This window comes from Columba livia, chromosome 1 (assembly GCF_036013475.1).
Source record: "Columba livia isolate bColLiv1 breed racing homer chromosome 1, bColLiv1.pat.W.v2, whole genome shotgun sequence".
Taxonomy (NCBI): domain Eukaryota; kingdom Metazoa; phylum Chordata; class Aves; order Columbiformes; family Columbidae; genus Columba; species Columba livia.
The window spans coordinates 94,492,763-94,512,915 of record NC_088602.1 but is presented as its reverse complement, the minus strand read 5'-3'; the positions used below and the strand labels follow the sequence as shown (position 1 = coordinate 94,512,915).

Sequence of the window (20,153 nt, the reverse complement as noted above, 5' to 3'; positions counted from 1 at the left end):
AGGGATGCTTTATTCTGATCACTCTGTTTCTATTCATATCATAACCTACCAAGCCAGTGAATGGAAAACGCGAGTCGGTAGTTTTGTGGGGAGGTGTCTGCGAACTTCTTGCTTCATTCACTAGTGCATGTTCCTAATTTTAACCAAACTGCTCTGTTTTGATTTTCCTAAGCTGTGGATTTAATGCCCAAAAGCTCAAGTTGTTTTAACGCCCACTCAATGAGGGCCACACGAGTGACGCTGCCTATCCATAGCAGGGGAGGCAGCAGCTGTGGGGAAGGTGGGACAGGCAGCAACACAGTCCCTAGATCTACACCACGGCCTGCGGGGAAGGGACCGCAGGGGCTCACCAGGAGATCTCCATAGGTGGATGCTGCTGCGGCAGGTCTGTGGCAGAGGGTACTTGTTCCTACTTTTGGGATATTTTGGCTCTTAGCTTTTCTAATTTGAGCTGGATGTGCACTAGGTTGTTGCTCGGAACCTTCAGGTTGTTAGTCACCTGAAAATGCAGAACGGGGTAAAAAGCCACCTGGTTGCTATGGCTCTTCTCTAAGGTCAGGGGACATGTGGTTGCCTGGACCAGAATGTTATCAGGTACCCTTTGGCATCGAGAGAGTTAAAGGTCCTCTGCACCCACCAGCCCTGGTCTAGGCAGTGTCTAAAACCAGTCCTAGACCTGCTTTATTTTTTCCTTAAAAACAGGAAATGGAGCCCTGAAGGCTTTTTAACTGGAGCGAGAGTGAGGAGGGGGTATTCTCACTCTGCCCATATCCAGCCCTGAGCCTGACCCAGACTTGGGGGTCTCTGTGTGTGTTTTTTTTATTTCTTCTCATTTTTTTTTCCCTATTATTTTGGCAGACTTTTTGGAATGTCTGGGAGCTAAGGGCTTTGCTTCATGGAGCAGAATTCTGAAGCAAGAAAAAGAGAAAGTTATAGACTAAACCACAGAAATGTAAACATGTCTGCAGCTAAAATAACTCCACTTTCATTGAAAACACTCCTCGCTCACAATCAGACTTCTGTGTGCTATGCTCAATAAAACTGCATGCTAATAGCAACCAATTAATACATTATGTAGTTCTGCTTTAAAAAGCGAGACGCCTTTTTTTTTTTAATTATTATTTTTAATTAAGGGAGTACTGGGTTTTCTGCTTTGCACGCTGGCTCTCGGCGCTTACCACTGGTTGAGAAGCGCCGGGGAGAGCGGCGGGCGATGCCCGGCGGCGCGGCGGGGGCCGAGGCGTGCCCGGGGAAGGCCGGGGCAGCGCGGCAGCGGGCAGAAGCGGTGCCCCGGTAAGGAGCCCCGGGCCGGCGGGCGGGCAGGCGGGAGGGACGGGACGGGGTGCCTCGCCTGCTTCTCCCCGGCGTGCGCGGCTTCCCCGCATGTGTGCGACGCGAGTGTCGCTGCGAGGGTCGCGACCCATCCCCTCTCCGTCCCCCTGCACCGCCGGGCGATGGGGCGCTCAGTCCTGTTCTGGCCGGGCCAGGCTCCCCTGTCCTTCCTTTTATTTCCATACGTCCCGTTATTTATCTCGCTGCTCTCCGGAGCCCCACTGCCACCTGGTTAGAGGCCAGGCTTTGACTTCACGTCGGGTGCTCGCAACAACCGCATGTTTGTTCTGCCCCTTAAAACACGCTCTTGTTCCCCGCGCCGGGAGGAGACGAAACCCGCCGAGCCCCCAGCAGCCCCGTGTCCTCCCCCCGCACGTCCCGCTCACCTCTAGTTCCGCCCGGCCCCTACTACCCCCCATTGCGGATCGGGGGCGTCCGGGGTAGGACACCGGGGAGTAGGGGGGCGGGGGGGACCTCTGCGCCCCGGGGGGTGCCGGTGCCCGGCGGGCGGCGCGTGGCCGCCCCGACGGCGGCGGAGGAGCCGGGGAGCGTCGGGGAGCAGCAGCTGTCCCGCTCGGCGATTGGAGAGAGGAAGAGGCGCACGGAGCCCGGGGCCAGCGCGATGGGCTGAGCCCGTCCCGACTGAAGTGACTCACTGCAGTCGGCAACGCCGCCGTCCCCTCGCTCGCTCCCTCACTCCCTCCCTCGCTCCCGCCGCCGGCGGCCGCTGCCTTCCCGAGGCGGCGCCCTCCGCGCCCCGGCCCCGTCCCTTCCCGTCCCGTCCTCGCCTCCCCCGGGACCCCGGACTCGCCCCCTTCCCCCGACCTCTCACGGTAAGTCCTTTCCCTCCGAGGCTGCGATGGGGAGCTGGGGCGCCCAGCGGAGCGGTGGGGACGCGGCGCGGCCGTCGGGTCCGGGAGCGGCGGGGAGAGCGGGGCGAGGGGCTGCGGGCGGCGGCAGCGCCAGGCCGAGGCGAGGCAGCTCCCCGCGGGCGGCGGGGCGGTGGTCCGGCTGCCCGGTCGCTGCGACTGGAGCGGGGCAGCCCCAAGGTCTCGGCCGGGGCGCGGGGCGGCAGCTGGAGCTGCGCATCTTCTGCGGGCTCTCGTTGCGCAAACTGTCACTTTCCAACTTCAGTTTTAAAGCACTAACGAGGCTTGGTTTCGGGCTGGCTGCTGTCTTTTCGGACAGATTATAACATCCTCTACCCCGCCATAGTTTTTTGGGGGTTTTGGTTTTTGGTTTTTTTTTTTCCAGGTTTGTAAAAGTAGGGTTGATGCCTTTCTAATTATTTCAGCAATCCATCTTTCAATTAACTAATATCTATGGCCTTTCCAAAAACTGACTAACTCTTGCATGTAGGAAAACCTTCAATTACCTGAGCTGGTCTAGAGAGAGTAAGAGTTGGTTGTGGTACTTTTCAGAGTAAGCACTGTGTCACAATATGTGGGCATCTATTTTGGTGACCAGATGAGTTTGCTGTAGAGTTTAGAGTGCACGTAATCATATTTACAAAAGCTGAAGTTGCAAGTTCTGGCTAACAGAAACTTCAATTTATTGCTGCCTTTGCTAAGAACCCACAGCACAAGTAAACTTGCTTGCTCTTTAATGAAGTTTTTATTTGTATTCAAAGTGTCATTCTCTGAATTAACACAGTGCTTCAGTTCTGCAGTAATAGTTTGGAAATTACATTCTATCCATGTAATTTTGAGTCCATTAGGAAAACCAGGATAGGTCTCTGAACTGCACATGGAGAAATGTCACATTCCTTTGATTTAACCCTTTAACCACTTCCCTGGTTTCACTGAAACAAATGAAGTAGACAAAGACAGCTTCTCACTAGGGTATAAAATGTAAGCTTCTGACATGGTATGTGTATCAGGTATGGGATTTCAAGCACACCTGAACTGATAGGAAAATCAAGCAAAAGAAATAAATTGATAGACAACTTTCTAATTAAAAGTAAAAGTAATCCTAAGTAAAGCCAAAAATAAACTAAGCCATGCTTCATATGGGAGAAATACATTTTTATGTTGATTATCTTATCTATTTCTTAAATGACATAAAGGCATGGTACATTGGAATAGTAACATCGGTTCTTATTTTCTCTTTCAGATATATATGTAGGCAAACAATGGCAAACTTGTTATGCAGCTCTTTGGAAAACTTTGCGAGAAAAGAATACCTACCTCCAAAAGCATTTTCAGGGTTTAGAGCTTTGAACAGTATCTATCCCAACCTCCCACAATTTAGTCCCAAAGTTAAACAAATCATATAGTACTGGATAGAATTACATGTTACCAGAATTTTATAAATGATCTGTCAGTATAAGTCCTAGGTGTTATTAGTTGGACTTTTTGCTCCAAAGGTGTTATTCCATTTGGATTGTAATTTATATAGCATTTGGTTCTTGAAGATATATTCTAGTAGATATACATTAGGCATATTTTTCACCCGATGGTTTATAAGTGGTGCTGGCAGTGTGGCTGCTCTTTTTATCCAAATTTGAGCTCTTTGTTGGGTGCTGAAGAAATCTGGGTATATGACTTCATTGAAGAGTTTCAGTGGTATGAACCATGAGCTTAACATACAGATTGTTACACACTTGGAGGTATCATCTTTTGCCTCAAGTACAATCATTTGTATGTCAATCTGTTAGACCTTTTCTATAGGATACACCAGGTCAGATTCCACAGTTGTTAGTGTCCAGACGACAATCCTGCATGAGACCTGTGCTTTCACCTTCACAACATGGCTGCATCTTTGCTACCTGCTCTTCTGTGGGTAGTTTATTTTCTGTGTGCACATGGAGTTTTGTAAACAAATACAAAACCGTGGGACAACTGGCTTGAATAACACCACATAAGCAAAATACCTGGCTACCGTTTCCCATTGTGCTTTCTCCAAAACACCATCGCTTTGCTATCAATATGTGAGGTTCCTGGCATTGGTTCTCCCTTTGCAGAACGCTTCATTTTGATCACTTTACTGGGGTCCCTGTATACAGCAGTTACAAGTATTCTTGCTTATATGCACTCCAGTGAGGATCAAAAAAACCTGAAAAGCTGTTGCAGTGCTGATGGCATATGGTAGCCCTGAAACGTAACGTGTTACGTTTCCTTCCTTTCCTTGCCTCTGCATTACTAAGTGCTCCAGGAGTTATTAGCAGGTATCAACAAAATCAATTAAGAAGTTTGGGTTGAAACATACCTTTTCCCTTAAAATATGTAAAGAATTTTTTTATTTTATTTTATTCCTCCTCCCAACCTCCCTGCCCCCGCTCACCCCATCAGGAACCTTGTCATTTTCTTTTAAACGAGTTGGTTTTTTTTGGGTAAGGCGGCTGTATGGGCAAATAGTAGTTCTTTTAATCATGCAAGTAGCTCTGTGGAAATCTGTGTCCTGAATTCGAGGTGGAAGTTGTTGACAGGGGGTATGGTCAGAAAGGGCCCTTTGGGCCTGATCCATATCAGCTGAGGTCAGTGGTGCAGCCTGAGCCTTGAGTGCCTAATGCTGCCCGTGGTGGTTTTATGTTGTACAGCTGGGAGGGTAGGCCGGGGATTAGTTTATGCTTTGTACGTCAGCTTTTCTACATAGTTGATTTAAAATGCTTTTGTTAAAAAAAAAAAAAAAAAGTTCACGTTGGTAAGATATTTTCAGCCTGAATTATAATGATGTTTGTCTTGGGTTGAAAGAATTACCTTTTCTGCAATAACACCACACTGTTTTTCATTATACCCGTGACTGGCCACTTTCACAGCCACTAGAGTATTTTTTATTTCCCCATGTGGTTTTAGCCATGCACTTTTTGACAGGCAGGTTTCCATTAAAGTTGAGCATCGTTTTGTCTTTTTTATGGGTTAAAGGTTTGAGCTGCAAGATTTTGTATTGCTTTGGCATTTTAGAAGGTAATGAGATAAGTGAAGAAAATCTGATCTATTTCCTTCACAGCATAGTTAACTAGTGTAGGTAGAAAACTGGCAGTCTAAAATTACTTTGCTAAATTTAAATGTAAGTAAAATGTAGGCAATAGGAAAAAATTGAAGGGTATATCTAAATATGGAGTTGTGGACATATCTGTTATATTTAAACTGCATTTTAACCTCTTCTATTTATATTTAGTGGTATGTGTATAATCTGGAGGACTTGATAGAATTCAAGAAACAGTAATTTCACAATGAAAACTGAAGAGTTTATTCTGCTGTGGACATAATGCACGTTCTTGTTAATTGGCGTCTATATAAAAACTAAAACGTATGCAACAAGATATTTTTTATGCTGTTTGAGAGCAAAAATGGTATTTGATCTAAAGTAAGCTTGAATGGATTTGCAAAAAGCCTGCTTCCCGTACTGCTGTGGCAAGCGTATCTCCTTTTGACATTGGTGACACTTTTTCTTGCATGGAGCAGGAGACTGCCCTGTAGGGTTCATTTTCATCAACTTACCTTTGCTATGGCCCATTCCGAAATACCGCTTTTTAACTTAGAATGCTACCATAGGATGTGGATTTTTCTTGCATGCTGCTTGCATCAGATGAAATCCCTCCTTGGCACAGCTTCATTCCAATAAGAAAAACTTATTCCAGGAATAAAGTACATAGTTATTTTTGTTTGATAATGCATTGTATAAATATTAATTGTCTGCCCAAAGAGAAAACAATAAACATATGCTTTCATTTTAGCTAGAAATACACCAGGCTTTGATAGAGGATGGTTTAAAACCAAGCTCCTCAGCTGAACTCTGGGTGACCACTCATGTCTGGGAGATCACTGTTGTGCACAAGTGGCTGGAAAGCTGGGTGATTTGGTTTGAGTTGAGGTCTTCTGGTTTGATTCATTTTAACACAGACGCCAAGTGTTATGATGTCAAGGTGCTTATTATAGTGTCTTGACTGTTACATTACTATCAACTTTCTCACCGTCCGCTAAAATATGCTGTGTTTCTGTCAGTCCTTTTAGCAGTGAGGAAGCAGTAGGTTGCCTGGATGCTTTGACACTCTGTAATATTGGTGGGATATTAAAAAGCTGCTGTCTCTTTTAGATGCTGCTCCTGCAAATGGATATTGACTTCTATTGTGTTTCAGATCTTCTGAATTTGTCAGGTAGTCTGTAGCTTTGAACCACACACACGTAATTAGCTGCTGCTTTAAAAAATAAAGGTTCACTTGTAGGAGATGATGAGCACCGGCAGGCTCGCAGTCCTGCACAAGGCAAGTTAAACAAATAAAAGCTTAAATGTGGTTTCAATCAGCTCCATTTAGACACCCAAGTTTTCATGTTTCTCCAGGAGGTCCGTAATGAAACAGGCTTGTTTTCTTTTCACCTCGCAAAGACACAGCCACAGGAGAAAAATCTTGATGGAGTTTGCACCAGCTGAATAACCAGCCACTGTGGGAGAGCAGCTCAGGGTGCGAGGCTGGATGGGGCAGCATGAAGGAGTCTGAGACCGTGGCTGCTAAGTCTGGGAATAGCGCCTGTTGCGGACACATGGGTCCGTCTCTAACAAGAGGGAGGAGGTCACAGCCATTTCTGCGGCATCTGGGCTGCTGGCTGGCACGCAGCGGGGTGTCCTGATGGAGGCTGTGCAGGTGTGAGTGTGTCAGGAGTAGGTTCCCTTCCCTGTTTACCTCGTCCTGAATACATTGCCTGCTGAACTAGCATCTTTTAGTTCTGTGTTTTACTGGCGGCTACAAGTGGTCAATAAGGGTCTTTATTTATTTATTTATATATTTATTTATTTATTTATTTGTTTGTTTGTTTGTTTTTTCCTAATATTATGCTGTAAGTAAAGATGCATTGATTTGTTAACTGTTCGGGTCGTTTTACTTTTCCTAGTGCTGAGAGCAGTGGCTTAGGTGTAGCAGCTTGCTGCCCTGCAAACTGCTTATGACAAAATGTTTTGTGAAATCTGATTGATTTCTTCCAATTTGTGAGTCATGTAGGCTTACCAGTTTGAGCTTTTCGTATTACCTTCTGGCTTTGCGTTGGGTTTATTACTTTATTTTTAGCTTATTAAATATGGATGTACACAGTATATTTGACCTGATTTGACTGAAGCAGTCTCTTTCAAGAGGTCACATATATTTTTTTTTTATAGTCAGTAGCTGTACTGCATACAGTTACTGTGTGATTTGTTTTGGTCCAATTAATTGTATATGTAAAAATCAAGTGGATTTAGCAAATAGCACAATGTATAATTTTCTGTAAATTACTCTGATTAAATGAGATCAAAAACCAAAATATGGCAATCAAAAAATTCACTTTAGGCAAATTGCGTTTCTATCACGGTTTATGTTTTTCTGTGTAATTAAAATGGGCTTTATAAAAAAAAAAAAAAAAAAGAAAATAAAAAGAAGTCTAGTAGTTATGCAAAAGGAAAGTCTTCTAACCAAAATTTAGTTTTCTAAGGAGGCTTGGTCAATTCTGAATAAACCCTTCACTAAAATTAAACAAGGTGTTTTAAAATTCTGTTTGTAAAATGGGCTGTTCTCTATAGAGTTCACAAATTATACACAAAGGATTTATAGTAAACGACTGAAGTAACATCAATATATTGCTTTATGACACTGAGACAAAATTGCAAAATCTGCTTGAAAAAGAAGCTGGTTTGCAGGACTCTTTCAAAGCAGATACGGTAGAAGTTCTCCGTTGTTTCTCTGAGAACTGCTGTTACATTAATTGTTGTGATCGCAGTTGGCTGTTCAAAGGCTCATAGAGTTGCGTGGGGTTTGTTTGTTTGTTTGTTTTTAACTCCACAGGTTTGCAGCTGTGGCATTAAAAACAGGTTAAAAATATATTTAAAACCAAATCAAGATCTAGTTTATTCCTGGAGGGTATCTTGTGCCTTTAAATGAATTACATTACATTTGCCCAGAATATGAAGCTGGGAATTTGGGCCAATGGTCTTCATTGCTGCCTTTATAAGTTCTCTGGTATTTTTATATATTTATAGCGTAGAGTCCATAACATGCTCTGTATTTCTTGCAATCGAGACAAGCCAAATCATCTGTCACCAATATGTATGTCAACATCCTGCAACCACAAAGAGCACCTCTTTGTAGGCACAACCAAGGCTGCATGTCAGCAAGGCAATTCATCACCCTCTTGAAATGAAGAGCATGGAGAAATCTGAACCTGGCATATTGGTTCCTCTATGCTGAGAAGTCAGTTCTAAATGATGAGACTGATAGATGGCTTTAGGATGGTAGGATTCACCACACTTAGCTGTAGCCATCTAAAAATCAAGCATCTAGGTGACAGTAATTGTGTTAAGTTCCCTCCCTAGCCAGAGGACAGGTTAATCTTGCCAGTCTGAGACGATGATGTTAGTTTGAGAAAGTCACTGAAGATGCCGCCTCTGTATATTAGAGTAGGCAGGAATCCAGGTTGGAGGACCAGGTGTCTTGGCTTTCAGGTGGCTGGCATTGAATGCACTGAATTCTGTATCCAGGGGCTGATCCAGGCCCCGAAGGCTGATCCTGGGGAGACTGAAGGAAAAACCTAACTAAAAGTACAGCAGACAGACCAGATGAATGTTTTACAGTCTGGCTGGGAATGAGTATTATTGCTTATTTGTTATTTTCATTTTAGAGTTGACCCAGTATGTAATAGTTTCATTTTTACTGTCAAACTACCTTTTTACTGTCCAGTTTTATCACCAGCAGTAGAAACATTAAAAATATCAATGGAAAGCCCTTTTATGCTTTCTGCACTAGTCTCTTTTAACTTCACTGAAAAAATTGGAAAGTGAAAACATTAACCATCATGTCTTGTATCATTAGAATATAAGAAAGGAATGGATTAATACTGCTGTCTTTCTATTAAGATTCTATTCTTCTCATTCATATCCATTTAAGTTTTGTTTGTTTGGTTTTTTTTGTTTGTTTTCTAATGGTCCAATGTCATTCTGCACAAAAGGGTTTTACCAACCCAGGTCAATACTTTGCTTAAATCTTTTGATGCGCAACTATGGAAAGCTTGTGCTGGGAGACTGTAGGCTTTGTGCCTGGCCACAGGCACAGGAACAGCTCTCAGCACAGGAGCAGTTTTTGGCCTCTGAGCGGTGCCTTGATGTGAAAGTTGTCCCTGCAGTGAGCACAGCTCACCCCTGAAGCTGCAGTCAGCCTTGAAAGTAGCTCTGCAAGAGCTGGCGGGAGGGAGGGGCGAGCTTTGTGTTTGTTATTTGCCTGTGATTTCCATGACAGGTTGCAGGAAAGACAGTTGTAGCTACATGTGAGCGCAGGGAGCTCAGTCTGCGGTTGGTCTGCAGAGCAGTAACGCGGGATGGGGGTTTAAGTTTGCTGATGGGCACAGGAGCCAGGGTGAAGGGAGAGTTTCCTCCTCTCCATCTCTGCTAACACCAGCCTGTGTGATGTGCCGTGCATGGCATGGGACAGGGGAACTGGTGGACAGTGGCACTGACCCCCTCAGGCACTCCCAGGGACACGTCCAGCCTTCGCTTCTGCCCCTTGTACTTAGTTAACGAGTCCCAACAGGTTTTGGTCTAGGATAGGATTTATGTAACACCCTCTTTGCTGTGTTGGTTCCACGGGACTAAAGAGGAGCGAGAAGTAGTAAAAATCTATTTTGGTCACTAAAGTAAGCAGACATGACTCAGAATACTCACTGGGAACAGATCTACTGGATGAAAAGGTGCCATTTTTACATAGTCACTTTTCTGACCATGCCCTTTAAACTCTTACAAAAATAGAATACTTTCTCTGGCACTTCTCTTGGAAAGCAGAAATGGGAGTGAAAACAAGGATGTTTGCTGCACTTCAGCCCTTGCTTTGAAGCTGGACAAATTCTATGTGAGTTTTGTAAGGCATATGTAACATATGTTTAACACCAGGAAAAAGAGAAAGAAGGCATTTGAATTTTGTGGGGAGGGGATTTGAGCTTGGATAGTTTTACTATTTGTAGTGGAAAAGTGTGACTCCTAGTTCCTGACAGTTAACGGCTGGATGAATTCCGGCTAGCTCTCTGAGCTGATTTCTGGCATCCTCATGTCCCTGCAGAAGCACAGTTCAGATCAGTAGACTCGTCTGAAGCTCAGTGAGTCTCCATCTGACCACTGACTCTGGGTTCCTCTTGGACCATGAGTGGTCTAAGATAAAAATGGGTCCGAAACCACACTGATCATGAGTGTTTATGGACCTGTGAGGAAAAAAATCATCACTGGCAAACAGAGTCCTGATGTGGTAATGTTGAAGTTCACGTGAGACACGGGTACCCCCCATGCAGGTGAGCTGAGCCCCCTTCCAGTTCATGGTGAGGTTGATGGAGTGAAGCTCTCCTGCCCTATCCAGGTCCCCATATTGATTCTCATCTGCATTTCAGGGAAAGGATTAGCAAGGCAAATCATTTAACAAAAAGCAGCTAAGCAGATACTGAATTTTTGAAGTCTTGTCTCAGGTTTTGATTTTGTTTGTTTGTTGTTTATTTTTTTATTTTTTTTTAATGGTTTGGTAGGAAGCTGGAGCCTGGCTGGTGCACAGAAAATTCAAAACCAGTGGTGTACTCCACCACATGCTTATGGATGCCTGTCAGTCCTGTTGTTCTCTAATGGACTGTTTGAAAGCTTTGAATTTATGCTCAGTGAATGTAATCTTGACCTTGCTGAAGTAGCTGAAGCTTCTCTATGGGAATCCTAGGAGGACAGAGCTCTTCAGCTTATGAGATTCTTCCTCACTTTTTCCTCTGGGCCTTGAAAGCAGTGGAAGTGTTGTAACTGTGGTGACTTCCCAAAGTCTTAATTCCCTCCAGTTAATACAGCATTTGAAGGCACTGTCTTTTTAGCACAGGAAACAGGCCCTATTTTTCCTCCTATTAAAATTTCCCTTGAACAAACTCTGAGAATTTCCACTTCCACTGTGTGGGTTCATCTTTCATAGAAGAGGAGACACGGGTCATACACCTGCAAGTCTTATGACTCCCTGCTGCTCCATCTCTGGCCTTCTTCCAGTCACTTGGCAGCAAGGAGTCAGGGAAGCTTTGCTGTCAAGGTGTCCTGTTTTAATTCTTCACAGCACCCAGTAGCTTCCTATAGCAGCTGAATCCAAATTTTTCTGGTTTAAATTTGGAAGGCATTTTGGCTATTATGACATTTACAGCCTCATATTTTACATATCAGTTCCTTCTCTTGCAGTGAGACAAGTGATTTTCAACAGGCCAGAAAAGGGAGGATGGCCATGAAGATAGGCTTCTCAGCCCTGTTCGCATTGTCTAGCAGGGAACTGAGACCACCACAGGGAACTTTTAAACCCCAGTTCTTGAGTAGAGCTGGTTTAGAAATTCTTTATGTTCAGAAAGCCCATGTGCTTTATCTTACCAGCCCTGAAACAGGTTCAAAAGACAGACTCAAAGAGGCAGTGTGGTGAAACACAGCCTGTAATGAAGCACCTTCATTTACCTGCTGTCACAGACCGGGCATGGAGGTGGCACTTGGGTGTGGAGGGTCTCTCTGCTCAGAGAAGGGGTTACCCTGGACGGGTACAGCTGGTAGCCTGCCAGGGTTAGCATTTGGGGTTGATACACCATATGCCAGTGTTTCCTAACCACTATGAACTGAAGGGCTACCTACATTTTTTACAATTATACCCCCATATTTTTATGTGTTGGTGGTTGTTTCCCAGGGGCAGGGGCAATGAATGAGGAACTTGGCTTTTAGGTAAACAAAATGTTACTGTTGTACTGCTGTAATTACAAACATTTTAAATTAGGTATTGACAGCAGCTGAGAGCCACTTCTCAGCTATGCCTGCTGGCAAGCAGTGAGATGTCTACCAGCTCCTGAAGGGAACCTTATTGCAGGTTGTGAGAATAACTCATTAACCAGTTAGTCCGTGATGGTGTAACTCTGCATATGGTCTGCGGGCTGCTGCTGATCTGGAAGGCATTAGAAAGTGGTCTGAGAAATGACTGCATCAGAAGGGCAGAAATGACCCCATGTAGACAGATTTGCATTCCTACAACACTGGCAGGTATGTACCCATGTCAGCAAGCTGCCCCAAGTCAGCGAGCTGTGACGGGATATAATTGCCTTAGCCCCTCAGTGTGAGCCCAAATGGGTGTGTCTTGAGTAATTGCATGTGAGGGGAGCCTTTGCTTGACCACATCGATGTGGAGCAATTCTTGCTCCATTAATGAAGGTGAATGCTTTGCCTCTTCTTTCTTGTGTTTTTTGACACATGGGATGGGCTAAGGGATGCTGCTTTTACATCCGTGTTGCTGGCGGTAATGAATGCTATGGGGAAATGGACGGCGGCGAGCCCATTTCCTTCACAGTGGGAGGAAAGTAGTAATTTAGGAGACCATTAAACATTAGAAATACCTCTACAAGGTCCCTACAAAGATACACTCCATTTAGATTAAAATCCCGTAGGGCCAATTATCTTGGAAGAACATACTAGCTTAAACAAAAGCTGAGTTAGGTGTGCTGCCCACCAATGGATTTGAGCAAAAATGGATGCAGTGAGAAAACACTCATGTGTATTATGAAAGTGAGAACATTTAGAGTAGGTCTGTGCAATAACCAACTTTTACTGTTCCCCCAGGACCAGTGTGCACAGGAAATATCTGTGGCATGCTTACTTTTCCTGGAGATGACAGCAACCCTTTGGCAACCACTTTGTAATACGTGCTTGATACTTTTCAAAATGTTGGGTTGTTGTTTTATGAATGTGCTTTGATTTTCTGGTGCCAGAGCCTTTGTGCTTGGCTTTCTACCCTTTCCTAAACTTGCCCATTCCCATTCCAGCTCTGGATGCTTCTCCTCTAGTGCCATTTGGTGGCTGTGGTGATGACTCCATTTTTCTCAGTGCTAGTATTGAGATGGGGCTTGGAGAAAAAGGGAAGCAGACAGACGTCTCTTATGCTCCTTATGTGAAAATAACTTCTGTGGCCTGTTCTGGTCTATGTCTGAGTGACTCTGGACTCCTGCTGATGGAGACATGACTTAACACTGTGTTGTGGCTGGAGGGCTAGGGCAAACAAATTTGAAACGCTTTGTTTCAGTTAATGTTTTTGAAGAGCGGGCTGAGTAATTCACACAAAACTGTGAAGCAGAGCTTGATACTAGCACTGGGCTTAAAGTCTGCCTTTGCTTCAGCTTCTACACCACAGTTTTGATGGAACATTTAGTTACATGCAGTTAGACCTGAGTACTGAAGTGCACTGAACCTTTAGGCAGGGGATTTTGAAAATGAGTTAGTTCTAAAACTCTGGAGCAACAAGTTCCTAAAAGTGTTTACAAATGCAAATTGCTACCTGGTCTTGAAACAGCCTCTTCTATTTAACACCATAAAAAAACTTTATTAAGAGAAGACATGATAAGCAGTCTGAGGTCTAATAACTGAACATGCAAGCCTGAAAGGTTTTAAAATACTTCTTGCTTTAATAAGAATCATTAACATTTTAACTGATAATGAGAAAAATGCTCATGCCATTAGTGGTTTACCACTTTGGTTCAGAAAGGATGAAAACAACTTCATAAAAGAGACCACAGACTGTCCATTTTCAGCCTCAGCATAGGGCCAGTGCTTCAGAAAATATGAAACCCATCATTTAAAATAATAATTTAGTATTCGTGTTTGGGAAACATGGTTTAAATGAGCTTTGAACACGAGAGCACAGCAACACAGGGCTTGATGGCTGCAGCTGAGGGTGAGCACTGCGGCTCGCTTTGTCGTGGTGTGGGGAGCCCCAGCACCGAGGTGTCCTTGTCCAGGTGCCACAGTGGGACATCAGCTTGTCCTCCTGCTGGGAGTGGCATGGATGCAGTCCCTGCCTTCCAGCCTGCCTTAGAGGTCCTCACCTGGGTGAGGTAATCTGTCTTGCCTTCCCCTGATAGTGGTGCAGGTCTCAGGGGGGTATGTGAGGGCAGCCTGGAGATCCTTTCCGCATTGGCCCCAGCGTTGCCTGCTTGCAAGAGTAGTTAAGTTTTGTTTTTTTTTTTTAATGGTTAAATTTCAGTCCCAGCTCAGTGTGCTGGTAGGGAAAACAAAGGATTCTGAGTCTGGGAGGCACCCAGTGCCCCAAGACATCGCTGGGACTTGGTGGCTGAGAAGCAGCATCAGTGGCAGTGGTAGGACCTCATTTAATTTGTCCATTTGGGCCAGCTGCTCTTTTCTTTGAGAATGGCTCCTTCCCCTTCTGCACCCCTTTTTCCCCTGAGCAAATTAGGTTGGACCATACCTGCTACTTAGGTTAGAGGAAGAACTCACATTGACCTCAGCCAGGACTAAATCAAACCCTTGAGAAGACCTGGTGTTTTCTCCTGGGAAAGCTATGTTTAGGACTCAGTGTGCTGTATTCTAGCCTTGTCTTGAGTAAGGGCAGCCGGAGGTTGAAGTGTTTTCTCAGACAATCTCTAATTGTAAACACAGCTACACTGGGTTTTATTGATGCTTAATGCAGCCCTATTACACTGACTAGTGTTTGCTCTTCTGTAAAAATGGAAAGTTTCCCCAGCTTCCCCCATGAAAATGACTGTTGTGCCTCATTCAAAATGAAAATCAATCAAAGAAGGAACACAGCTGGGCAAATGACAAGAGAAACAGAACAGTGCCAAGGTGGATTTTTTTTGGAAATGCTCTCTGAATAGTACTTCCATGAAAAGGCAACTTACAGATGTAAGCTGCCTTTGCGTGAAGGAGAGTGTGTTGTACCACACCCTGAATCTCTCCAGGTCTACAAACTTTCCACACATTTTAAGTTTAGGCAACAGAGAGGCCGTCCTTAAGGTACAAAGGTTTTCTTCTTTAATTCAGTGTAATCATGTAATCCCCAAAGGTAGAAAATGTAAGCCAGGAGAAAATAAAAAAGGAAGTTTATGGATTTAAAATATAAAGAAACATTTAAACATTTAAAAGATAAATTTAAACATTTAAAATATAAAGTAAATTTCAAATATAATTTGAAGTATAAAGTAAGTTATTCTATCAAAAAGGAAATTTTCAGTATCATAAGAATTCTGACTTGACATTTCAACAGCATCCTACTTATAACAATGACTTCTAAGTCTGTCTGTGTTAGACTGTGGTGGGATCCTATTAGTGAAGGAGCATGAGTGGCTTAAAAACAGCAAAAACTGTGATTTTGTCAATTACGTTAATAGAAACAGAATTAGAGGAATAACATAAAAAGCACTAAATAACAAATGATTGTTGTTAACATTCAAAAAACTCAACAGGGGAAAAAAGCACAAGGGTAAAAGCGTCAGCCCATACTTGAAATCGCCACACTTAATATCTACTTAAACACCTTTTTTTGGAGATGTTGTAGCCTTTTCAAAAGGGCTGATTTCCAAATTACCTGATTGATTTTATTGTAGATGCACTGGCTATTAGAAGAGCTCTTGCAAAGGCTGATTTTTGGAATCTGTTAACTTTCCCGTATTTCTGGGATTTTTCTGTGTCACACCAATGAAGTTTGAAATGTGCTGAGAGAGAAATTCTTGAGACAGACTTGGAATTTTTTAGCCTATTCCTGCATGTCTCTTTCTGAAATAAATTGGAATGCATTTTTAAAATTTATGATAGCTTATAACTTGATGTCATTGGTATTCTAAGAATAAGAGTCAAGATTTGTTATATTGACTTGATTGATTAAGTTTCCTTTTGACGTTGCCAGGGATAAGCTAGAGGTAATAATACTAAGCACATTCTCCTGTCATGTTCTCAAAACGTGTTGCCGTCAAATAGAATATGACTATGCATGGGTTTTAAAGACAAAGGCATTTGTCAAATGGTATAATGTCTTCATAAAGGTCTGCAATGGAGATCCCATTTACAGAAGAACTTTGGAATGGGTAGCTCTTTGCTCTGGTGGTTGTGAGTAGAGAAGAGTGACTGCCATTTCTAAACAATATTATGTTTGCCAAAAGGAAAAAAAAAAAAAAAAGGCATCTGAGCAGGAGATTGTGAAACTGAGCAGATTTGGTTGTGACATTGAAAAGAATCAGAAGTTATACTCTGTAAGGGGTTGGTAGCTCTCTTGCTCCCCATTACTGATGTAGATTTGTTCCCTGCATCCCAGTTGTTTATGGAGTTGAGGACCCATGTTGATCAAGGACCTTACAACAAGGAGCCATGGCAAAGTGACAGGGAATCACCCACCAGCAGCATGTAGGTGCTCATCGCCCCTCACTATGTGACGGTGGGCAGTGTCTTGCTCCTCTCTCCGAACCTACCAATCTGCCATGAAGCCCATATAATAAATGCAACAAGCCATGTAAAATGCATTGGTAGCATGGGCACACATGGGTGGTGGGAGAAAGGGGTCCTGTTACCACCTATGCAACTTTGCAACCTTTTCAGCCAGCAGCAAACTAAATGTTAACCCTTTCAAAGCTCTGCTGGTGAAGTTGGAGAAGGCAAGAAAGTGTTTCTTACCTGAGATGTGACTTTTAAAGGTCTATATAAGCATAGAAGGTGCCATTGCGAAAGAAAAGAACAAGTGGCTCAGCAAATATTGCGAATGGCAGTGGCCATCCTGGGGTGAGTGAATACAAGGCTGGGTTCAATCTGCTGCAGTCAATAAACTGTGCTGTGCTTTCATGCTCTGCAATGTCAGAAGAACATTGGAGTGAATTACAGCCTTCTGTTTACTCTGGGGCTGTTTATCACCGCTTGTGTAGTTGGAGACATGTTTCACTACAAGAAGCAGTTCACAAGGCATTCTCCTAATAAGAAGAAAAATCAGTTTGTATCAATGCATGACTTCCCGTTATCTCTGGCTGACCTACACCCCCCCATACCCACAAACATATTTGTGTGTTGCCTACTTAGCAATAGACAGGGGGTATTGCATCTCTAGGCTATTTCTCCACTATTTTTATTTTTCAGCCCACCACAGGAAGGGTTCATAGAGTATATCCAGAAAGATGTTTTTGTTCCCCCACCTTGGGTTTCAGTCCCAAGACTGCCAATTAAATTATCCCATAAATCCTCCATTATAGGTAGTAAAACCTAATTTTAGATTTCCTGCCCACTCTTATGTCCTGCCTGATTGCTACCAGTTGGATAAAGGCTCAACCTGTTAAGCAGACAATTGAAGGGAATTGACTGTTTCTTTCTGTGCCACATGTGGAGAACTTTTTAATATGTGGCATTTGGTCATAATTCTTTCTGGTTATTTTCTACCTTTTAGTTGTTCGAACTTTTTTTTTTTTTTTTCCTTTTGGCTGGGAAGTAGACATCTGTAATTTATTTTTTGTCAAAAAAATTTGTTAGAGAAAGCTTGTTACCCTGTGGATTAGGAGGAATGTTAACCTACCTGCCACCAGGAAAACACTAGTAGTTTAAAAACAATTTTTATGTAATTCCTGATTAAAATAAAAGCCCTGTATTAATAGAGCTAGCACATTTCTCTGTAAGCTGAAAATATTTCAGGTCATCTGAGTATAAATGCATTCTTTCCTTTCTTGTTCAAATGCAATCATATTGTTTAGCTGCAAACAGTGCTAATTTTCTGGAAGGAAGATTCTGTTAAATGATTCTTATGGAGAATCATTTATTCTGTGATTTCACACACAGTCTCACTAAATCAATGACCCCTGGCTTGGTGTGTTTCTTTGTAAGCTTTACTAAGGACAAGTAATAAATAATGTTGTCACAAAGAGTGGTTTTATCATGTGAATAAAGTGTAAGTACCCATGCTTCGTTGCCTTGATCTTTGGACAAAATGCTATTTGCGTTCGGTGTGGAGCACTTCTGTCACTGGGATTTAAGCAGAATTCAAAAATCTGTCTGTGAGGAAAAATGAAGCCTAGAATATTATGATAAATTAACACCTTTCTTGTACAATCTTCTACATTTGTTGTTGTTAACCTGGTAAAATTCCTGACTCATCCAAATCACAGATTTGGATACTGTAGAGGTATCTAAGTATATCTTGTACCTCTACAAAGCACTGTCTTTCTGAATGTGTTTTCTCGCCTGAATAAATTGGTAATGTTTTAACAACTCTGTGTCAAATCAGGGAGGTATGTGGCAGTCAGAAAGGGACTTTTTCATCTCCAGAGTACAGTGACAGGAAGTTTAATTCAAGATACAGGGCGCATATAATCTTACAGACATTTGCAAAAAGGAAAAATACTGCTAAGAGATATTACATTGAATGATCAAACACTGCTTCTCAGACTAACGTAACATGTGCCAGGCCAGTATTTTCCTCCGAGATCCATCAGCTGGCTTGCATAAGCTGAAGCTGTGGGTGACAATGACAGGTAGTGCTCTGGTAGTGCTCAGATGGTAGCATGAACCTGTCACTTAGGAAGTGTCTGTCCTTGCTGGCAGGCAGGACTATGGGCACAGGAAGGGGCTGCTCTGTTCAGATTGGCAAATTCATATTTTTTGTGACCCTGATCTGCAGGTACCATCAGTCTGTGAGCTGCGAAATGAGTCGGCCCCCTTTGGCAGTGCTGACCTCTGTGGATTCTCTGATGTCTAATTAAAGCTGCTCCTTTTTAGCTTTCCCCTCGGTGGAGGCACTGACAGTATTTCCCTGCTTCACCCAGCTGTTTGCTCCCCTTGCACTTTATGCCATATAGTATTTTCAAGTCTAGTAGCCCCCTGTTAAATTTGGGGAAAACTGGGTGATGATTCCTACGCTGATGGAAGAAAAGGTCGAGAAACACTCACATATGCAGGCAGCGTGATAACTTAAGTTTCATTGCTTGGAGAACTAGGCTAAAAATTGAAGCACCATGGTCTCCTTGTTAAATGGATCTTCTTCTCCTTCTAGCTTTGTTTATTGTACTGTGACTCTGTGTGGAGAGATTATCATTTGTTGAGTGATGCCTGAAGCACTGTATAAAAAATAAAATATACACAAAGACTAACAAAGAAAAGAAGAAAGGAATTTAGGCCTCCCAGTCACAGTACTGTTTCTTTAACGATTGCTGAAATATTATATGTATTTTTACAATTGTATTATTTGTCCAGTTTAGGAACGTGAAAATACAAGAAGGGATGGTCACATTGTTGCTTAGAAATGGAGAACAAAATGTAGGAAACAATCTACATGTTTTCTGTACTGAAGTTAAATGCAAGAGTGACAGACAGTGCCTTTCAGGGTACAGAGCTCTGTGAACTGCTGCTGAATCTCTTGTGTGTGTAGTTGGCTCCAGAAATCAGCCCTTGTAGCAGAATTGTGCTGCCTAATCAAAACTTTAGGTCCCTAGACACAGTGCATATAAAGGAAACCTTGAAATGTAATCCAAATTACTCTAACTACTCAGTCACATCTGTGTGTCTGTAGAGAGCATGGGAAAAAAATCTTCAAAGCAGAACTGACCTTCTTGATTTATCTGTGGAGTATAATTCTGAAACCTAATCATGGTGTGTAAAATGTCAATACTGTAAATTATGTCCTAATTGAATGTTTGGTATCAAACTACAAGCAACACCTTCATCTGTGCCAGAGGTTCCAGCTCCCCTATCTAGCATCTTCTGCACTTCAGGTCATGGTTGTTGTACTCTGAATTTCTATTTAGGAGCAGCAAGAAATGAAGATAAGTTGATACCCTGTCCAGTAACCCTAGGAGTTCCACATTGATTGATTGTACTGGGCACTTTCATAGTTCTCTCATTTAAAAATATTAGCTTTTTACATTGAGCTGAGAATTTTTCCAAATATCCAATATCTTGCATGGGAATGCTCTTAATTCTAGGTATCCGGCTTCAGAATTTGAACTTGGCTTGTGTCAAGCCTGTGCTGTCTTGAATATGCTACTGTTACCAGAAAAAAAAAGTCTCTCTGGTATGCTAAGAAGAAGGGACATGCTGGGGTTTGCAATTTTAGCATTACAGATTCTTTATTATTA

General features: G+C 42.9%; 1 protein-coding gene across 7 annotated transcripts in view; it reads left to right on the top strand.

Moving 5' to 3' along the window:
• Positions 1-214: 214 nt before the first annotated feature.
• The window catches only part of ERG (ETS transcription factor ERG), a 149,608-nt gene continuing 129,669 nt past the window's right edge, over positions 215-20,153 (top strand). The window contains exon 1 of one of the 7 annotated variants that reach the window (XM_065068077.1): positions 215-385. The gene's annotated coding sequence lies outside the window, so the exon portion shown is untranslated. Of the gene's footprint in view, positions 386-1,244; positions 1,294-1,866; positions 2,166-20,153 lie in introns of those variants that run through there. The other 6 variants (XM_065068034.1, XM_065068027.1, XM_065068068.1 and 3 more) reach the window with 6 other exon arrangements.